The sequence below is a fragment of the Schistocerca gregaria genome, chromosome 3, assembly GCF_023897955.1.
Source record: "Schistocerca gregaria isolate iqSchGreg1 chromosome 3, iqSchGreg1.2, whole genome shotgun sequence".
NCBI classification, from domain to species: domain Eukaryota; kingdom Metazoa; phylum Arthropoda; class Insecta; order Orthoptera; family Acrididae; genus Schistocerca; species Schistocerca gregaria.
The window spans coordinates 557,093,655-557,112,926 of record NC_064922.1 but is presented as its reverse complement, the minus strand read 5'-3'; the positions used below and the strand labels follow the sequence as shown (position 1 = coordinate 557,112,926).

At 41.3% G+C, this 19,272-nt stretch overlaps 1 protein-coding gene across 1 annotated transcript in view; it reads right to left on the bottom strand.

The window, feature by feature from the left end:
* The window catches only part of LOC126353909 (BAI1-associated protein 3), a 1,859,046-nt gene extending 1,840,342 nt beyond the window's left edge, over positions 1–18,704 (bottom strand). Inside the window, exon 1 of the mRNA XM_050003139.1 lies at positions 18,615–18,704. The gene's annotated coding sequence lies outside the window, so the exon portion shown is untranslated. The remainder of the gene's footprint in view (positions 1–18,614) is intronic.
* Positions 18,705–19,272: the final 568 nt, after the last annotated feature.

Below are 19,272 nucleotides of genomic sequence, written 5' to 3'. Positions count from 1 at the left end.
AGATGACGATTAACAAATAAATTCGCCGCGATACCCGGAGACGTGTGCAAAAGAACTGCACGAGCCTCAGGTGTAAAACCGGATATCTACAACACACGGGTCAAAATCCTTGTTAAAATGTAGAAAAGCGAGGACACAATGAACAGAAGTGTCCCTGTACTCCGCTGTTGGAGTCAAAATCGAGCGACCAGGAAAGCAACTCTGATGTTCCCCAGTCACGTTCGCTAGCAGAGAACCTGTTAGTGACTGCCCTCGCAATAGTTTTATAGTCAGAATTAGGCAAAGAGAGAATATGGAAAGAATCCGCAGTGAAACGGCAAGATTGTTCAAATGGTTCTGAGCACTATGGGACTTAACATCTATGGTCATCAGTCCCCTAGAACTTAGAACTACTTAAACCTAACTAACCTAAGGACAACACACAACACCCAGCCATCACGAGGCAGAGAAAATCCCTAACCCCGCCGGGAATCGAACCCGGGAACCCGGGCGCGGGAAGCGAGAACGCTACCGCACGACCACGAGATGCGGGAGGGCAACATTGTTTCGGTATCAATACCCACCTTAAATTCTGCAAGCGCAGTTCTCACCCTCTTTCGACACTGCCGTAAATGTCGCAGAGACCATCTTGACCAGGTGATTAACGGGAGGGAGAAGCTACGATAGTGGAAAGCACTCCCAATTAGGGTTTCATGAGCATCGTCGGGAGAGAGTCTCACATTTTATCCACTGCGTATAGTTCCACGTAGTATTGGTGAATTTTGCGAACAATATTACCTCTATCATTCAATTTGCAGCCTGCAGCAACTGTGAGAAACGTAATGAAGGAGCGACGACGTTGCGTCTGTTTTGCGTCTGTGACGAAGCACGTGTTACAATGATGTCAATTCCCCTTTAACAAGCGACCGAGGTTTAAATTTTGTCGGTGACCCCATCCCTCCATCCCTCCCTCCCTCCCTCCCTGCCACCCCCCTCCCCCCCCCCCCCCCCCCCCCCGGTGACGAACATCTTTGATCGGGAGAGAAGCCATACCCGCTCGTCCATACAGTTCATGCAAAAGAGAGTAACAAAATTCATACGTTTTCCACTCAAATGACACAGTTTGATATGGGGAAGGACGGATCTTCGCTGAATACGCCCACTAGTCTAACAACGAAGAATAACGCACCGCTGATCGGAGGGGACGGTGCCACGTGGCGCCGCCCACAACACCCAGCGCTCTATAGTGGGACACATTCAGCATCCACTGTCCATAAATATTTTCGTAGGGTGGGATTCAAGGATTACAGTAGCCGCCACAGCGCGATGGTCAGAAAAGGAAACAGAGAATCCTATCACGTAAACAATCACATAACTATAATTTATCGATACTGTTACAAGTCGTGGCGGTAAAAAACGTGTATCCAAACAAGATGGTATAATCCTTCTACCACAAGCAGAAGCATCGAATGAATCAACTCACTTATTTCACGACAAAAATTATAAAGTGAGAACTAATCACTAGGACTTAAAAACAATTATAATCACCACCTAAGATGAGCATCGAGGATTCTTACGCAAAAGATAGACAACCTTCTCTTTGTATGACCACAAACGGGCCTCTACAAAACCCTAACCAGACTGTGTATATAAAATAAACCAAGGTCAAGTACGAAGATGAGACCGTATCCCCTTCCACAAAGTTTTTGATATTGGGAATTACAATACGCTCACGAAAGCAAAGGGTGGTAACCGTCACAGATTCAGGAGCCACAGCAAAAACAGCCTGAAATCTAGGAAGAGCAGAAATGTGAAATAAAATTTCTTGTGGAACTACAATATTAGAGCAGGAAACATAAATAGTTTGACGTAGCGAAGGAGAACGTAAATCTCGTCCAGTTCTATTATCATTTGGGGTAATAAATTTGTAAGCGTGAGTCAACAGGTTAAGAACAAGAGAAAACATCAACGAAAAAGCGCCACTTATTCCACCCCTCGATCACCGCAATCCATCGCCGCATCCATCGACGAATCTTAGGGTGTCAGGATAGTGCCACGTCATGCCGAACCTTTATGTCTCTATTTTATCTCTGCAACCGGACGGTCCGCCAGGGTTCGTGGTTTACGCCGGTCGTGTGGCAAATTACACTCCGCCGCTAGCGATGTGGAAGCATCATTCACCGCATCCAAGTCAATTAGTGCTGGTCCTGAATCGGAAGCTGTCTGGACGAGAGAAGGAAAACCCCTAGCGAGAGCGGCCGGCCCACATCAACAAGACCATCAGACGACAAACTGGGCGTAACGGGGGAGAAGTCATGTGAAATTGTTCCCGAGTCTGGCTTCTGCATGAGCAAGGATAAAGAGCCGCCCTCAAGGGAACAGGGAGGTGCTGTGACTCAATAGGTGGAACAAACGACACAGGCGATAAGGGAATCGACACCAAGTGTTTCATATATCGCGAGAGGTGTAGAGGAAACACTTGCGGAATCGAACGATCACCAGAACACTCCATCTCAACTGTCGGCTCAACAGCCCTCGTTCCATTCCTGCCATCCTGAGAATCTGAGAATCACCGATGTTCGAGGTTCTGGGGGAGAGTGTGTGGGGGAGTGGGGGAGGGGGGGGAGGGGAGGGCACGGGCACCAACATTAGCAGAATCCTCATCCTGTCCACAGCGCCTCTTCACCTCGTATTGTGGATAAGCTGGGCATCAGCACCTGTCTTCGGCCGTAACTGTGGAAAATCACCCTCATCGAAATTCAGTCCGTCCGGTGGGCGTCTATCCGATTGGGGTCGATGTCCATCACTGTTAACTTATGCCGCTGTTCAGGAGAAGATTGCAAAGCAGAAGCTCTTCTCGGACAATTGGCACGAATATGACTTATCTTCTTACACAAAAAGCACGTTCTCACCTGACCACAATATGTAACGTGCATATGGTAACCACATGCATTGAATCCAGCTGTAAAATTTAAGCCTGTGCTGGGTGACCATGGTTCAAGGTACCTCACCATAATTAAGTGGCTTGAAGCTAAACAGTATCTACCCCAGGAAGTAGAATGAACACAAGAACATTCGTGTATTCAATGTCAGCGTTCACAAGGACGACTTCACTGACGGAGTCATCCCTGTGATAGAAAGAAACCTGGGAAACATGTTTAAGCAATTATTTTGATATTTATAATGGATGCCCAAATTTAATAAAGAAAACGTTCAATTCGGTATCAAAATACGCTGTGTGTGGGTGATCTTAAGTCAGACCACAACTATTTACCAACCAACAGTGGATTTCCAGAGAACTTGGCTGCACGTGACGTGTTCAGTTGCCAAAACGAAAAGTCACTGTATCGTTACGTGGAATAGAACTGGACGACATTGAAACAAAAGAAGCGGACAACGTTGCTACCAATAGCACACTTAAACGAACACCAAGATAAATACAAAGAACAATTCGACGTAGGGTATACACTCACAAAAAAAGCCTTACGTAACTCCCAATACTCGTAGCGCTATAACGAATCGGAGGTAAACAACGACCTACCCGTACGATGTCGCATGCGGAACTGCTGTAGAGGTGATGTTCGCCCAGTAACAGTAAGTAGAGTGAAAGCTGATACTTTAAGGTAGATTACATATTTTAGCGACTTATATTCATGAGAAATGCACAATTAAAGAAGAAACTTTCAAAACCTACGTAAATAATCCCACTAATGAAAAGTATAACGAAAATAAAGGAAGAGGAATAATGGGAAATGCATAACTCGGAAAGTGCACACAGAATCATCTCTTCTAAAGTGATGAAGTCACTCAGAGAGAAAAAAAAAAGTATACGTGCTAATAATGTAGGAGAGAACGAGTGGCTAGCTCATTATAAAAACTTCTGGTATGATGATATTTTAATTCAGAGATTACCTTAACTAAATGACACAAAAGGCTTGGACGATACTGATATGAGAGGAATGACGGAAGCTCTAAATGCTGCAAAGAGTAGGAAAGCCACTGGTTTAGATGGCATTAATATGGAACTGTGGAACCGGACGGTTATTCCTGAACTTATTATTTGTTCACATACTTAATCAATGTTAGAGAAATAAGAAGGTACCAAAAGACTAGATAAGAGCCAAAGTAATGTATGTCTTTCACAAGAAAGACAAAAATAAAAGAAGTAACTGTAGAGATATAAATAAGCCTCTAGGACGCAAGCGGCATATTGTAAACCAAAGTCCTGAATGCAGATTTAAAAATATCATGGAAAAGTTAATATAGGAAGAAAACTCAGGTTTTACAAAAGAACGGTCAACTAACAGCAATGCTTTTACACTGCAACAAGTTATAGAAAAGAGACGAGAGTTCAATAGGGAAATCCATCTGGATTTTGTGGATTTTGCGAAATCTTCCGATAATGTGAATAGAGAAATGCTACGGAATATCATGACTCAACCAGGTTGTCATTACGCTATTAAGAGTCTATATGAAACTGTTAAAGAACTGGAGAATATAATTACAAAAACAGCGAAAACAGACAAAGGAGTACGACAAGGATGCTATACTTCTCTAACTCTCTTCACTATATATTCGTACAGATGAAGTTATCAGCAAATGGAAACTGTTGAACATAAATAGAGATCTTTTACATCATGACGCTAGACTGTGATCTTATATGCAGATGGCCTAACTCTGATTTCATGAATGAAAAGAGAAATAGAAGAAGGAATTGTAATTATCAGCCAATTTTTGTTAACTTGAAGGGTTCAAGAAATCTGTCTTTAATTTTTAGGGTACCATTTTATTATCTTTGTATTTTTCTTTGGACTTATTATTATTTTTATGTGTAAGCTACTGACCAGGTATCTGTTACTTAATCTTTACCATCATCACGAACCCTCCCCCGCCCCTTTGTTCCTTTTAAATAATAAAATAATTGTTCGTATCTATTTTTATGAATAATGTCTCTAAATCAGTGCAACCATTTTAAGCGAGAAGGAAGTTCCAAATAATACTCAAAACTAAAATATGATTACCTGATATGATTATTCAGTGCAGGAGGCGATCTATAATTTGGTACTGTAGTCTTCTTTGAAAACAGATTTATTTGCCAAGATCGCTAGGTACATGAAATTACTAGGTTACCAGTTTCGGCAATATATATATTGTCAGCCCCAGATCCATAATCTGGGCTGTGCTCCACGTTGCATGGAATGTCACTGTTGTGTCTCGACTTTATGCATATTGTATAGGCCTCATGTGACAGAGTGATGTAAGCAGTGTGTGATGTAACTACCACTGCCCGGTATTAAGGATCTGTGGGTGACAATACATAATGCCGAAACTAGTAATCCAATAACTGTGCCAATGTGGCGATGTTGACAAATAAGTTGTTTGTCAACAGAAGACTACAGTATAAAATTAAAATGCACTCATATGCACGAGGGCTGGTAGAAATCATTGGGTAACAGAAGAAATATTGAATTTAATTGATGAAAGGAGAAAATATAAAAATGCAGTAAATGAAGCACGCAAAAGGGAATACAGACGTCTGAAAAGTGAGATCGACAGGAAGAGCAAAACGGCTAACCAGGGATGGCTAGAGGACAAATGTAAGGATGTAGAGGCTTACCTCACTAGGGGTAAGATAGAAACTGCCTACAGGAAAATTAAAGAGACCTTTGGAGAGAAGAGAGCCACTAGTGTGAATATCAAGAGCTCAGATAGAAACCCACTTCTAAGCAGAGAAGGGAAAGCAGAAAGGTGGAAGGAGTATATAGAGGGTCTATGCAAGGGCGATGTACTTGAGGACAATATTATGGAAATGGCAAAGGATGTAGATGAAGATGAAATGGGAGATACGATACTGCGTGAAGAGTTTGACAGAGCACTGAAAGACCTGTGTCGAAACAAGGCCCCGGGAGTAGACAACATTCCATTGGAACTACTGACGGACTTGGGAGAGCCAGTCCTGACAAAACTCTACCATCTGGTGAGCAAGATGTATGAGACAGGCGAAATACCCTCAGACTTCAAAAAGAATATAATAATTCCAATCCCAAAGAAAGCAGGTGTCGACAGATGTGAAAATTACCAAACTATCAGTTTAATAACTCACAGCTGCAAAATACTAACACGAATTATTTAAAGACGAATGGAAAAACTGGTAGAAGCCGACCTCGGGGAAGATCAGTTTCGATTCCGTAGAAATGTTGGAACACGTGAGGCAATACTGACCCTACGACTTATCTTAGAGGAAAGGTTAAGGAAAGGCAAACCTACGTTTCTAGCATTTGTAGACTTAGAGAAAGCTTTTGACAATGTTGACTGGAAGACTCCGTTTTAAATTCTAAAGGTGGCAGGGGTGAAATAAAGGGAGCGATAGGATATTTACAATTTGTACAGAAACCAGGTGGCAGTTATAAGAGTCGAGGGGCATGAAAGGGAAGCAGCGGTTGGGAAGGGAGTGAGACAGGTTTGTAGTCTATCCCCGATGTTATTCAATCTGTATATTGAGCAAGCAGTAAAGGAAACAAAAGAAAAATTCGGAGTCGGTATTAAAGTCCATGGAGAAGAAATGAAAGCGTTGAGGTTCGCTGATGACATTGTAATTGTGTCAGAGACATCAAATGACTTGGAAGAGCAGTTGAACGGAATGGACAGTGTCTTGAAAGGAGGATACAAGATGAACATCATCAAAAGCAAAACGAGGATAATGGAATGTAGTTGAATTAAGTCGGGCGATGCTTAGGGAATTAGATTAGGAAACGAGACACTAACGTGGTAAAGGAATTTTGCTATTTGGGTAGCAAAATAACTGATGATGGTCGAAGTAGAGAGGATATAAAATGTAGACTGGCAATGGCAAGGAAAGCGTTTCTGAAGAAGAGACATTTGTTAAAATCGAGTATAGATTTAAGTGTCAGGAAGTCTTTTCTGAATGTTTTTGTATGGAGTGTAGCCATGTATGGACGTGGAACATGGACGACAAATAGTTTGGACAAGAAGAGAATAGAAGCTTTCGAAATGTGGTGCTACAGAAGAATGCTGAAGATTAGATGGGTAGATCACATAACTGATGATGAGGTATTGAATAGAATTGGGGAGAAGAGGAATTTGTGGCACAACTTGACTAGAAGAAGGGATCGGTTGGTAGGACATGTTCTGAGGCATAAAGGGATCACCAATTTAGTATTGGAGGGCAGCGCGGAGGGTAAAAATCGTAGAGGGAGTCCAAGAGATGAATACACTAAGTAGATTCAGAAGGATGTAGGTTGCAGTAGGTACTGGGAGATGAAGAAGCTTGCACAGGATAGAGTAGCACGGAGAGCTGCATCAAACCAGTCTCAGGACTGAAGACAACAACAGCAACTTGGTTCTTATAGCGCGTTGAAACTACAGTTTGCTAACAAAACATAATTATTACGATTAGTTCGAAATGCGAACTTTGGTATGACATGAGTGCAAGAATACTCTAGCCTGGCTGCACACTTATCGCTCTGCCACGACATGAGGAGCTGAAAGAGGGAGAGGCTGTAAACACGCCGCATTTAAATGGCAATGCAATCGTACTGCGAAAAAACTTGATTTCTTATTTCATATTTCTCAAATTTGTAGTTCGCAAACAAAGCAAATTTTCAGTAACATTTAATTATTTCTGGTACGCTGAATATGTAATATAATTTTTATTTCATGCGAACTGTCAGCGAAAAAAGCCTTTTCATCTACATATACTGATGGAAAAAAAGTCGCAACACCAAGAAGTAATAAACGTTAGCCTAGCGCCAACTGTTTCACTCACACACATCGAATTTTATGTTGTTCACAAATTCCAACACTTAAACTTTTCGTGCCAATTAAGGCTGTAGAAGTATGACCTTTTCCGAATGCGATTCTGTTAGCTGAACTTCAAGATTTTTGATAATAATGCCTTTTTGGTTCTTGTGGTGACATTTCCATAAAACTTTTATTCTCTACGACGTATTTCCTTATATCTCACAGAGAACTGAAATATTAGTTTCCATAGATTTAGCTTCAAAAACTTTTCACTATATTGAAACATTTTCTTAAAATGTTTCTTTCTTTATTTTGAATTTCCAAAATCACTGAAAGACTTGTCTTTATTTATAGCAGAGAAGCCAAATACAGATTTTCGTAGGTATAACTGTAAATACGCTTTCGTTGTGAAATAACTTGATAAGACTTTTCATCCACTATTCCATACAATTAGGGGGGCTGAATTTCCAAAAACACTGAAACACATTTTTTTTTTAATTTCCAAGTGAGAAGTCAAATACAGTTTTCGTAGATGTAGCTTTAAAAATATTTTCGTACTCTTTTAATAATGATTTATTTTCAGAAAACTTTCACCCGCTGTTTTATTCCCGTAGTGGTTGAATTCCCAAACATGGTGAGACCATTCTCTTTTCTGATTGAGAAGCCAAATCATCATTTTCGTAGTTCTAGCGTCATAACTGCCTGAATAGCGACACCGTTTCAGAAAGGTTTCATCCCCTATATCATCCCCCTAGGAGTGAAATTTCGAATAATCCCTTCTTAAATGATGCCTACAGTAAAAGATCAGCCCTTTCTCCAACTTTCAAGTTTCTATCCTTAGCAGTTTAGGCTGGGCGGTGACGAGTCACTGAATTAGTCTGCGCCTATTTCAACGCCTTAGGGGGTGAATTTTCGAAAATAGTGAGACACATACTTTTTTCGCTTCTAACGGAGTAGCCAGATACCAACTTTCAAAGATTTAGTTTAAAAAATGAGTTCACTGTGAACTCCACGTAAGGGTTAAATTTCCAAAAATGTTGAAACCCCTAATTCTTTATTTCTGTTAAAGGCTCAATTGCCTTAACAGAAACATAATGTCAAAAAGCGGTTCTCCTCTATTTTTCGCCCTTGTCGGGGGGTGGGGATTTAGAAAAATTTCTTCTTAAGCGACGGCTCAAGAATAAGATCGTTCCAGTTTCAATCCTCAGTGGTTTGTGCTAGGCGATAATGAGTCAGTCAGGACATTGTCTTTTACATATACAAGGGCAATGAAATTTCGGGAAAGCGTTTGTGTAAGTAACGTGTTTAAATGACTGATGTGAAATGACACTAAATTTTTAACCGATGGAACCGCCAGAATACCTAATGCAAGCGTTCAAATGTGCATGCTTTGTGTCGTACAGATGCCGGATTTCAGTTTGCGGGTTGGAGTTCCATGCCTGTTGCACTAGGTCGGTCAATACAGGGATGCTTAACACTGGTTATGGATGACACTGGAGTTGTTGTCCGACGATGTCCAATACGTGCTCAGTTGAAGACAAAAAAAAAAATGGTTCAAATGGCTCTGAGCACTATGGGACTTAACAGCTGTGGTCATCAGTCCCCTAGAACTTAGAACTACTTAAACCTAACTAACCTAAGGACATCACACACATCCATGTCCGAGGCAGGATTCGAACCTGCGACCGTAGCAGTCGCACGGTTCCGGACTGCGCGCCTAGAACCGCGAGACCACCGCGGCCGGCAGTTGAAGACACATTTGGAAATCGAGCAGTCATCTCTGCAGAGCATGTTGGGTTACATCAACTATATTTCTTAATGGAAAACAGCTCCTTGAATGCTGGCGTACAAATTTGCCGTCAGAGTGCTTGCGATAACCATAACGGCTCTCCTGCTATCATACGAAATCGCACCCTGGACCACAACTCCAGGCGTAAGACAAATGTATATAGGTTGCATACAGTTGATTGCAACTGCTCGCCTGGCATCCTTCTAACCAACACACAGCCATCATGGCACTGAGGCAGAACCGCCCTTCATGAGAAATAACGACGTACTTCCAATCCGCCATCTAGTGAACTCTCGCTCTACATAATATGGCGGTGGTTTGTGGTCCGTGGATTGCACTCTACATGGCGGTGTCCTTAACTTTTAACAGTTCGTTGTGTCACTGCGGTGCCAGCTGCAACTCAAGTTGCTGCTGCAGACGCAGTACGATGCACCACAGTCATACGCCGGATATTAGAAAAAATTTCCTCTGTAGCGCCACGTGACCGTCCGGAGACCAGTGTTCTTGCAACCGTACCTTCACGGGCCACCGCTGCTAGTAATCACATACAGTGGCCTAGTTTCGCACTAACTCTTTGTACACTGTCTCAGAAGAAACTTCCAACATTTCGTTGCCATCTTACAGGTCCTTGTTCAAATCTAGTGAGCCGTGATTAATGGCGCTATCGTCATCTTAAAGACATTCTTGACTAACATCAACTCACTACGTCCGGTCTCCAAGACAACTAATGGTCACGACAGTTACAGCGCGTATTTAAACTAAATTTTTGTGTGAGTGCCGCGAAATTTCAATATACGTCATCTTTCATATGTAGAAACACGCCCACCAACTTTCTTTTATCTCGGACCCCCTTTTTTTGGTGTTGTGATCTTTTTTAGTCAGTGTATGTTGACTGAATATTTTTTGACCTTTGCAGCCTCATAATGGAGGAGTGGACACTCCCCAAAGCAAACAACGTAGACCTACTGGTAAGTTTTAAAGTATACGAACTGAAATATTAAACGGGAAGTACATTGCAGATGAATCCGTTCCGTATGCTCACGCACGGGGGCGCATTCAACTGAAATTACGAACGGTCTTGAAAACACCTAGAAATCAATTGTAAGATTGGTAATGTCCTCAGAACTTAAGAAAACTGCCGTTATAGTTCTTTCAAGCCCTCAATGTAACTAGATCCACTATGGGTACTCTAATTTTCGTTCCTGCTTTCCTTTTTCCTTCAAAAATTCAATGATAGCGGGTTATAAATATAAAAAACATTCTAAGCCTGCCCCTTGTCTTAATCAACGTACTTTTCAGTAATATATAAAGTCTCCATACTCCTCTTTCAGTTCCATAGAAACCCTGTTGCAACTTGTCGCGTAATAATGCGCTCGACTTCATAAAGTTTACTGTTCGTACTACCAATTCCACCATGTACAATAATTCAACAGGAAGAGCTCATTGATTTACAGAACACTGAGTCCTGCCTGTCACCGTTGTAACTTTGTCCTTTTTCATCGTCAACTGCGTGCTGCTGTAATGTCGTTTCATAATAAATCTGCAGTACCGGTCGATTATATGACTGCAGAACAGATATTGATAATTTCATGCTTCTTGTTGTGATACGCAATCGTTTTTAAAGTCTTCTGACGATAGATGGCTAGACAGCCACTGGACCTATGTACTCCCTTTATAACATGAACAAATAGCGAAGGGTTAAGACCGCTGACACGATGATTTCACCGACATGAAGCATGTCGTAACCACTGAAACATGCCGCACCACAATACTAAATTAAATGTCGCGCAGTACTGCCTGCTTGCGAGAAGAACCAAACAGAGCCAAGACCAGAAGAGATTCGAACTAGGCTAGGAAAACCAAAATTCCGGCACGTCTACAGTAGCTTTCTTTTGGGTCTGGCTTTTTATGTTGTGATGCGGTACGTTACTCAGAAAACTTTTTTGCCAAGTGCTTATTTGTTATTGATAAAACAGTGGCAGCTCACAAACTAGTTGAATAGTTTATGTAGACTGTATGCTCAAAGAAACGATGAAAATTTCCAACTTCCACGTAAAAGTTATCGTTGGATGATTGTTGACAATGTTCGTTGTTATTTCACATTGTCATATAGGGAGACAGTCGTTATCTTATGTTAAAAACTGTGGATAAAAATTCGAAGTCAAGACCGCAAATATTTCTTTAAACGAGAGCTCTCCAGATCAATAAAAATCATTGGTTAATTCAGTGTGCGTCAGCCACCAGCTATTACACATCGTTAAAAAAAAAATTCTGAGCTGAACTGACCTTGTTACGTACATTTTTATAATATTGATAAACCTACATCGCTCTAATCGCTTCGTTCGAAGCATCAATGACGTTCACAGTCACTTTGCAGAACATGGACGTGGTCGAGTTCTAATCAGCGGTGAACTTCATGAGCATATTTCAAATCTGGTTGTTGTTCCAAAAAACACCAATCGTGTTCGCAACAAGACTGAAGAGGCTCGAATAATTACCAAGGAATAGACGTCATTGAGGTATATTCGAATTTGCGCAAACGTTAAGCTGTGAAACAGATCTCTTCCTGGTGAATTTCTGAAAGCATGAGCGAATCTCAGGAACTGGCTCGCGTCAGTTGGACTTGTGAAATGCAGAAAAAAAGATCAGAGTGAAAAAATGCAAAAACCCTGTACAATATCGTCACAGTACATCAAACCGGGGTATTCGTACAGACCAGAAACTAAACATTGTTTCCGTGTCCAAAAATGAACTGAAACCCAAAGCGATTCGCTCGAAAAATGCTAATAAAAAATAGATCTGTGTTTTCTTTTAGCTACACTGGATACACTACGACCATTGTTTTGTCACCGACAAATCCTCAGTGTCCCGTAGAAAATGTCTCCTTAAATCCCGCTCAAACTGACGTCACCGACATACGTCTGTAGTTTTGTACATGTGTTTTGCGAATCTTCTTAATGGTGAAACCATGTGATTACTTCACCACACGTAATATAAGAAAGGTAAAGGCACCAGGGAGATAGTGCTGACATTGCGGCTGGTAATGAAAGAAAGTCTGAGGAAAAATCAGTAAACGTACACAGGATTTGTCGAAATCGAGAAACAATTCGACAATGTAAAATGGTGCAAGTTTTTCGAATTTCTGAGAGAAGTAGCAGTAAGCTGTAGCGAAAGGCAAGTAATACATAATACGTACGAACACCAAGATAGACTGAAAGGCTCGGATTACAAAGCGTGTAAGACAAACATGCAGTCTTTCGCTCCTATTGTTCAGTCTATAAATCGAAGAAGCAGTGACGCAATAAAAGGCTCAAGGGTGGTACTAAAACTCATGGTGAAAGGATATCAGCGGCATTCCAATCCTCATCGAATGTGAAGAAGAGTTATAGGATCTGTTGACTGGAATGAACAGCCTAATGAGCACTCAATATGTATTGAGAGTAAACCAGAAGAATGTAATGAGAAGTAGCCGAAATGAGACTAGCGAGGCACTTAACATCGGAATTAGTGTTCATGAAACAGATGAAGTTTAGGAATTTTTCTAACTTCTAAACAAAACAACCAACGACGGACGAAGTAGGGGACTTCACTGCTAAGGTCATCAGTCCCTAAGCTTACACACTAATTAACCTAAATTATCCTAAGGACAAACACACACGCCCATGCCCGAGGGAGGAGTCGAACCTCCGCCGGGACCAGCCGCACAGTCCATGACTGCAGCGCCTCAGACCGCTCGGCTAATCCCGCGCCGCAAGGAGGACTTAGCAGACTAGCACAGGCAACAATAGCATTCTTGGCCATACAGGTCTATGGTTCAGTAGTTATCAATACTATTAAACGAAACTAATATCAACGCAACAAGTGGAGTGCATTATATAGATTAATTAGGGACTAACAGAAGACTTTTCGCTTTAGATTTCAGATGTTCAGATAACAAATAAAGGCGAAGCTCGTGAAGCTACCCAAACGATATCTATTATGGTTAGCACACACTATGAAGACATTTATTACGACACTCAAATAGTAGGTAGATGCACTCGAAACGTCGCAGTTAGTTACGATATTCCCTCATTATTCCCACTTTCGACGGATTTGTTGCTTGAGCATTGCGTATCGTGTGATCGCGTAGATAGAACATAAACATTGACGTGGATATGATTTTCAGGGTTTAAAGGTGAGTTCCCCGAATGGCAGGATAACGGAAACCTTGAAAACTTATTCGGAGATAGCGATGTACGTAAGTGCGACGAATAGAAATGGTTCAGTAGTTATCAGTACTATTAAACGGAACAAGTGGATTGCATTATATAGATTAATATATGTTGCCAAGATCTGAAACTATTCTAGACTACATTTTCTGTCAATACTTCGGCATTTGAGAACAATTTTGGTGGTAACGTCGGGGAGGATGGGAGAGAGGGAAGAAACTGATTAGTGCAGTGGCTGTATAAAATGTAATCAAGTTGTTCCTTTCACGCTGAGTCTGAAAATAGCCCGTAACTAGAAGAAATAGCTACATTTTTTTATAAAGGTATAAGTGATTATAACAGTGACTGTGGATGACAATAAAATTAAAAGTAACTATTAGTTGTAATATACTATTTTATTTATGTGCAATGCATTTAGAACCTATGGATTCATCTTAAAGTATTTTCTAAACTGATGAGAAACATTCATTTTTAAGACTAGTCTCACAACTGTACATAAAAATTGTCAGTCTGCTGTGAGTGTAAGGGTGACTTAAAGAGGAACTCGAAACCAACCTTTGTGTTTTACTGTATTTAGCCCCGATTTTGATTCCATGATAGAAACAAAGGCTTAGTATAGAAGCATGCACCCACAATGCTCGTATTTCGAATTTTTTGTACGCTTACCATGAATTAACCGCATTGGGATGGTACATTGGATTGTTCCGTTTAAAAGAACGTAATTCCTCTCTTATATCTGCCTTCTGATTACTCGCTTGACATTTGGATTGCATGTCAAGACATACTCGCAGTTCTGGAGCATTCCGTCTCAACAACTCCTACGTAATCTAAAAAAGTAATAAGCAAGGATATTACTACTTTTGTGGGCGTATTACGATGTAACATTAAATCCAATATTTGTGCCACAACAACAAATGTTTAGCCTTCGCGTAATGATACTCCGAAACGTCACGCTGATGAAGACTACTGGGAGAGCAGCTGAAACTTTGAATTCTATGGTACCATACGGTACTCTAAAAAATACAGAATAATATTGCCAAAATTAAAGACTTAGAAATAGATAGGCCTAGAACGTGATAACTTAGTGGCACAATAGCAGATCTATGATTGCCCTAGATTTTTCTATGAGGACGCAAATGTGAAAACAATAAATTCTCGGTCATTAACAAGCTTAGATCGATACATTCACAGTCAGGAACACGACTTACTTGATAAAGGACTATAATATTATCGATGGTAGTGTGCTTCGATACGTATCTTCATTCCACCTGAAGTATAATTGCAAAAGTATAAATTACATAAATTTACGTTAAACAGCATCGTGGATGCCACGAGCTGTTGGCAAGCTGTTGAGTCTCTGAGAAGAAAGAGACGCAGCAGTGGAACTTATGACATTAATGAAATTCATAGCCTTACACCCGATACTCGGTGAATTTCTTAGGTATAAAAGTCAGCTATGAGCTACTCTGCTCTTTTCCAGTACCGTTCTTGAACTGGTCATTTAAACGCACCTTCTGACGTACCCCGTTACTTTCGTAACATTTACCGCTACAGGATTATCGTGAAAACACACATATATATTATAACTTTGTTTGTTGGTTTGCAAATAATTTTTCTTGATGAAGTGTGAAAACAAATTTATGTCAATACTTAGAAGCTGAGTAGTGATGAAAAAGTTTTAAACAACGTGTACATGATCGAAATCCTTAAAGGGTGAAATCGATCCTGAAGGAAGGGGCAAAAGGATACATTAACAGAAGTGAAAATTACGGATCTAAGGGAGCTATCCTAACGTGCTAATACGGCTTTGACATAACTGCTACAAAAGCGAAGTCGTAGGTTACTGACGTATGTCACAAAATCTCCATTCGAAACAACTGTGATAAATTTCAGTGTGAGTTTAACAAACATTTGTTCTCACTCAGCTATAATATATGAAGACAAAGCGTCTTTAGATGAAGTATGCATGGAGGAAAGATTCGACAAATGAGCCCTCCTACGCCAAGTAGACCTATAGCCAGATTGAGGCTGCAGTTTTTCTTCATAATATTTTCTTCTTCCACATACACAACTGTACCCCGAAATCTTTCGTACGGCGTGCGTCACAGGGTACGTGCCAGAATTATACCATCTCACACTACCATTCAGTTCACAGATGGTACGTAGGGAGGACGATTGTCGCTACAGTTCTGTATGCATACAACTGAATTTATTTTTCCCCTCGTCCTTATTAAGGGAGTAGTACGTTTCTTTGTTCATACTCGAACGTAGGATCACGTAACTACGATAGTAGTTTACACAACGTTGCACAACGCATATCCCATAGTGCAATCCACTGTATAGTCCTGTGAGGACTATACAAAACAAACACAAATCCTAAGCCATTCTCTGAATCTTATCTACGTCTCCATTATCCATACTGATAAGGGTGTAGACCTACGAACTATATTCAAAAACTGGTTGAACGAGGTTTTAGTTGAAGTTGTCCTTTGCAGATAAATTTGGCTAAGGATCACTTTGGTTTTAGAAGGAGCATAAGCATAAGAGATGCATTGAAACTCTCACGAAGTTTGAGAGAAAGGATTATTGAGAAGTGAAGAGATCTGTACCTTGTTTTATATACCTGAAAAAAACTATGTTGCTTTGGATAAGTTTAGAACTATAACGAGGGAAAAGAAAACGCACTGGGGAAGCAGAAGAATTATAAATGAATTACATTTAAACCAAAAACTGCAGTGATAGTGGGTGGAGAAGGTCCGAACTGGACTGAATTAGGAAAAAAGGTATGACAAGGTGCTTATCTGACTCCCACTATTATCAACTTGCACTCTCTGTACTTGGAGAACACGACTGAGGAACGCCCGTTAGATGACAAGGCGGAAGAATTGAAGAAGAATGTTTGACATTTTTCAGACGACTTTGTCATTCTAGAAACGGATGAAAAAGACTGTCAGAAAATAGGGGCTGTCATTGAAGTTAAAGGTAACAGCTATGGAATGGAAATCAGTACAAAGAAAACAAAGTTATGCCACTAGAAGGAGATAAAAGGGTAATGATAATGTTGACTGGAGAAATAACAGAACATCTCCAAACCCTTTAATTTCTAGAAAGCACAATAGAAAGCGAATGTAAATTCAAAACAATAATCAAAACAGAACTGGAAAGGTGAAAGAGGCATTTTGTAAGAAAAGGAGAGTTTCTGTGCCAATTTAAGAAGATCTGAGGAAAATATTGGTAAAGTTTATTTTATGGAGTTCCGTCCCGTATGGTTTCAAAATGTGGACACTGAGGAAGAAAGGCGAAGCAAGGATGAAAGTTTTAGGGATGTGAACGTGGTGAAGGACAGAAAATGTGAGTTGGATGGATAAGATTGGAAAATGGGGAGGTAGAAATAGTGGGAGAGGAGAGGGAGTTACTGAATGCAATAAAATGAACTATAAAAAAATTAGATGGGGAAATATATTAAGAAACGAATATGGGCTTATGAAGTGTCAGCAAGTCGTTTCTGAAAGTATTTGTATGGAGTGAAACATGGACGATGAATAGTTTAGACAAGAAGAGAATAGAAGCTTTTGAAATGTGGTGCTACAGAAGAATGCTGAAGATTAGATGGGTAGATCACATAACTAATGAGAACGTATTTAATAGGATTGGAGAGAAGAGAAGTTTGTGGCACAACTTGACCAGAAGAAGGGATCGTTTGGTAGGACATGTTCTGAGGCATCAACGGATCACCAGTTTAGTACTGGAGGGTAGTGTGGAGGGTAAAAATCGGAGACCAAGAGATGAATACACTAAGCAGATTCAGAAGAATGTAGGTTGCAGTAAGTACTGGGAGATGAAGTTTGCACAGGATAGAGTAGAATGGAGAGCTGCATCAAACCAGTCTCAGGACTGAAGACCACAGCACCAACAATGGGCTTATGAAAACTTAAAAGGAGATGTGTCAGCAAAGGAGAGGGAGGAAGAGATTTCAGACCCTGCTAAACCGTAGTTCATGCAGAAGCATTACGAATGAAGCGATGGGCCACCTGAAATTGAGACTCAGAGGATCTCACAACACAGTAGGAAACGATGATCACCTCTGTAGAATTTTATTAATTTAGTCTTAGTCTGTTGCCAGGATTCCTCAAGGCTCGGTTCAGGTGGACACTAACAAAATCGCTTCCAGAAAAGTACTTTACAGCTCGACTGGATCCAGTATCTGGTTTCAAGTCGTGTACTGAAATAAACGTAGTGCCTGATTCTTTAATTAAATTACATTTGTGTTGACTGGCTGTGAATTGTTGGGCACAGCGTGGAACATCTGTGAGCTTTCTTGCAATCTGTAAACATTTACTGATGATCTAACTTTCCTGTATACATTACGTTTTCGTCAGCTGTAGAGAGGTAGTCTTAAATGTGTTCGATGTCCGTACTTAAAACAGCATGTATCGTCCAAATTCAAGCAACGAGCAAATTTCAAATCCCTCACAACATTTGATAATTATCACCCAGTCACTCGTCAAAACATAGCGGACAAGAATGGAATCGCCAGCGTGACTAGACAAACGGTGACATAAAAGTGTGAGGGAAGCGGAATCGCATAAAATCATTCTAGTACAAAGCTGTTGTCGCAGTAAATTAATCATAAGACATTATTTAATTCCTCAAAGTCAACTTTGGGTGGCGGGACGGGATAATTCAGGGCCCGTACGATCATTCGTCTGGGACTTTGTTACCAAAAGCGTCGCAACAACTCCTTAACGTTTTCATGAAATTATTCCATTCGACGATAAAGAAGGAAACTGAAATTCAAATCGTAGACGGGTGGTATCATGAGTCATTTTCGACATGGCTGGACTTGGCAGTGGGCTAGCGACGGCGGCCGTACGTACCGACCAGCAGATCGACGCAGCGACGACGACGCGGAAACAGACGCCCAGAGGTGCCGTACGTGCGAAAGCGACGCCGACTGACGCCTGACTGCAGGCGACGCTCCGCCACAGGTGCCCGGAGGAGCTCCCACGGCGCGCATGCGCGGGGGAACTTCTCCTCCCCACCCCATCCTCCGTCGGGCTCCCGCCGCTACACCACCCACGGCGCCACTGCCGGCCGGCCAAAACACTGGCCCTGAGGATGGGGGTAGCCAGGCCGCCGGAAACATCCCCCTCCCGAGTTGCCAGGCGGTCGGAGCGGGTTTTAGCAGACTTCTGCGTAGCATCGGAAAGACTCCGAACATCTGGTCCGGGGTTTCCTCGGGATATTACTGCAGCGTCAGCGGATAAAGGCCGTTAAGGGAGAAGCCAGTCCGACCCAGGGCACTGATCCGACGCCAGGAAAAACAGATCCATATATAATAAATCCTGACTATAGATCAGCATAGTACATATCCATAAACTTTCAGAGGTTGTTAAAAGATGATGATAATGGACGGCATTCCAAAAGTGGAATAACGTGGCTGTTACATTACAGAAATTAAGGAGACCTTACAAATAGATATCACACACAGAATACGCGCCATTTTAAACATGTCTGACAGAAGGAACAGTAAAT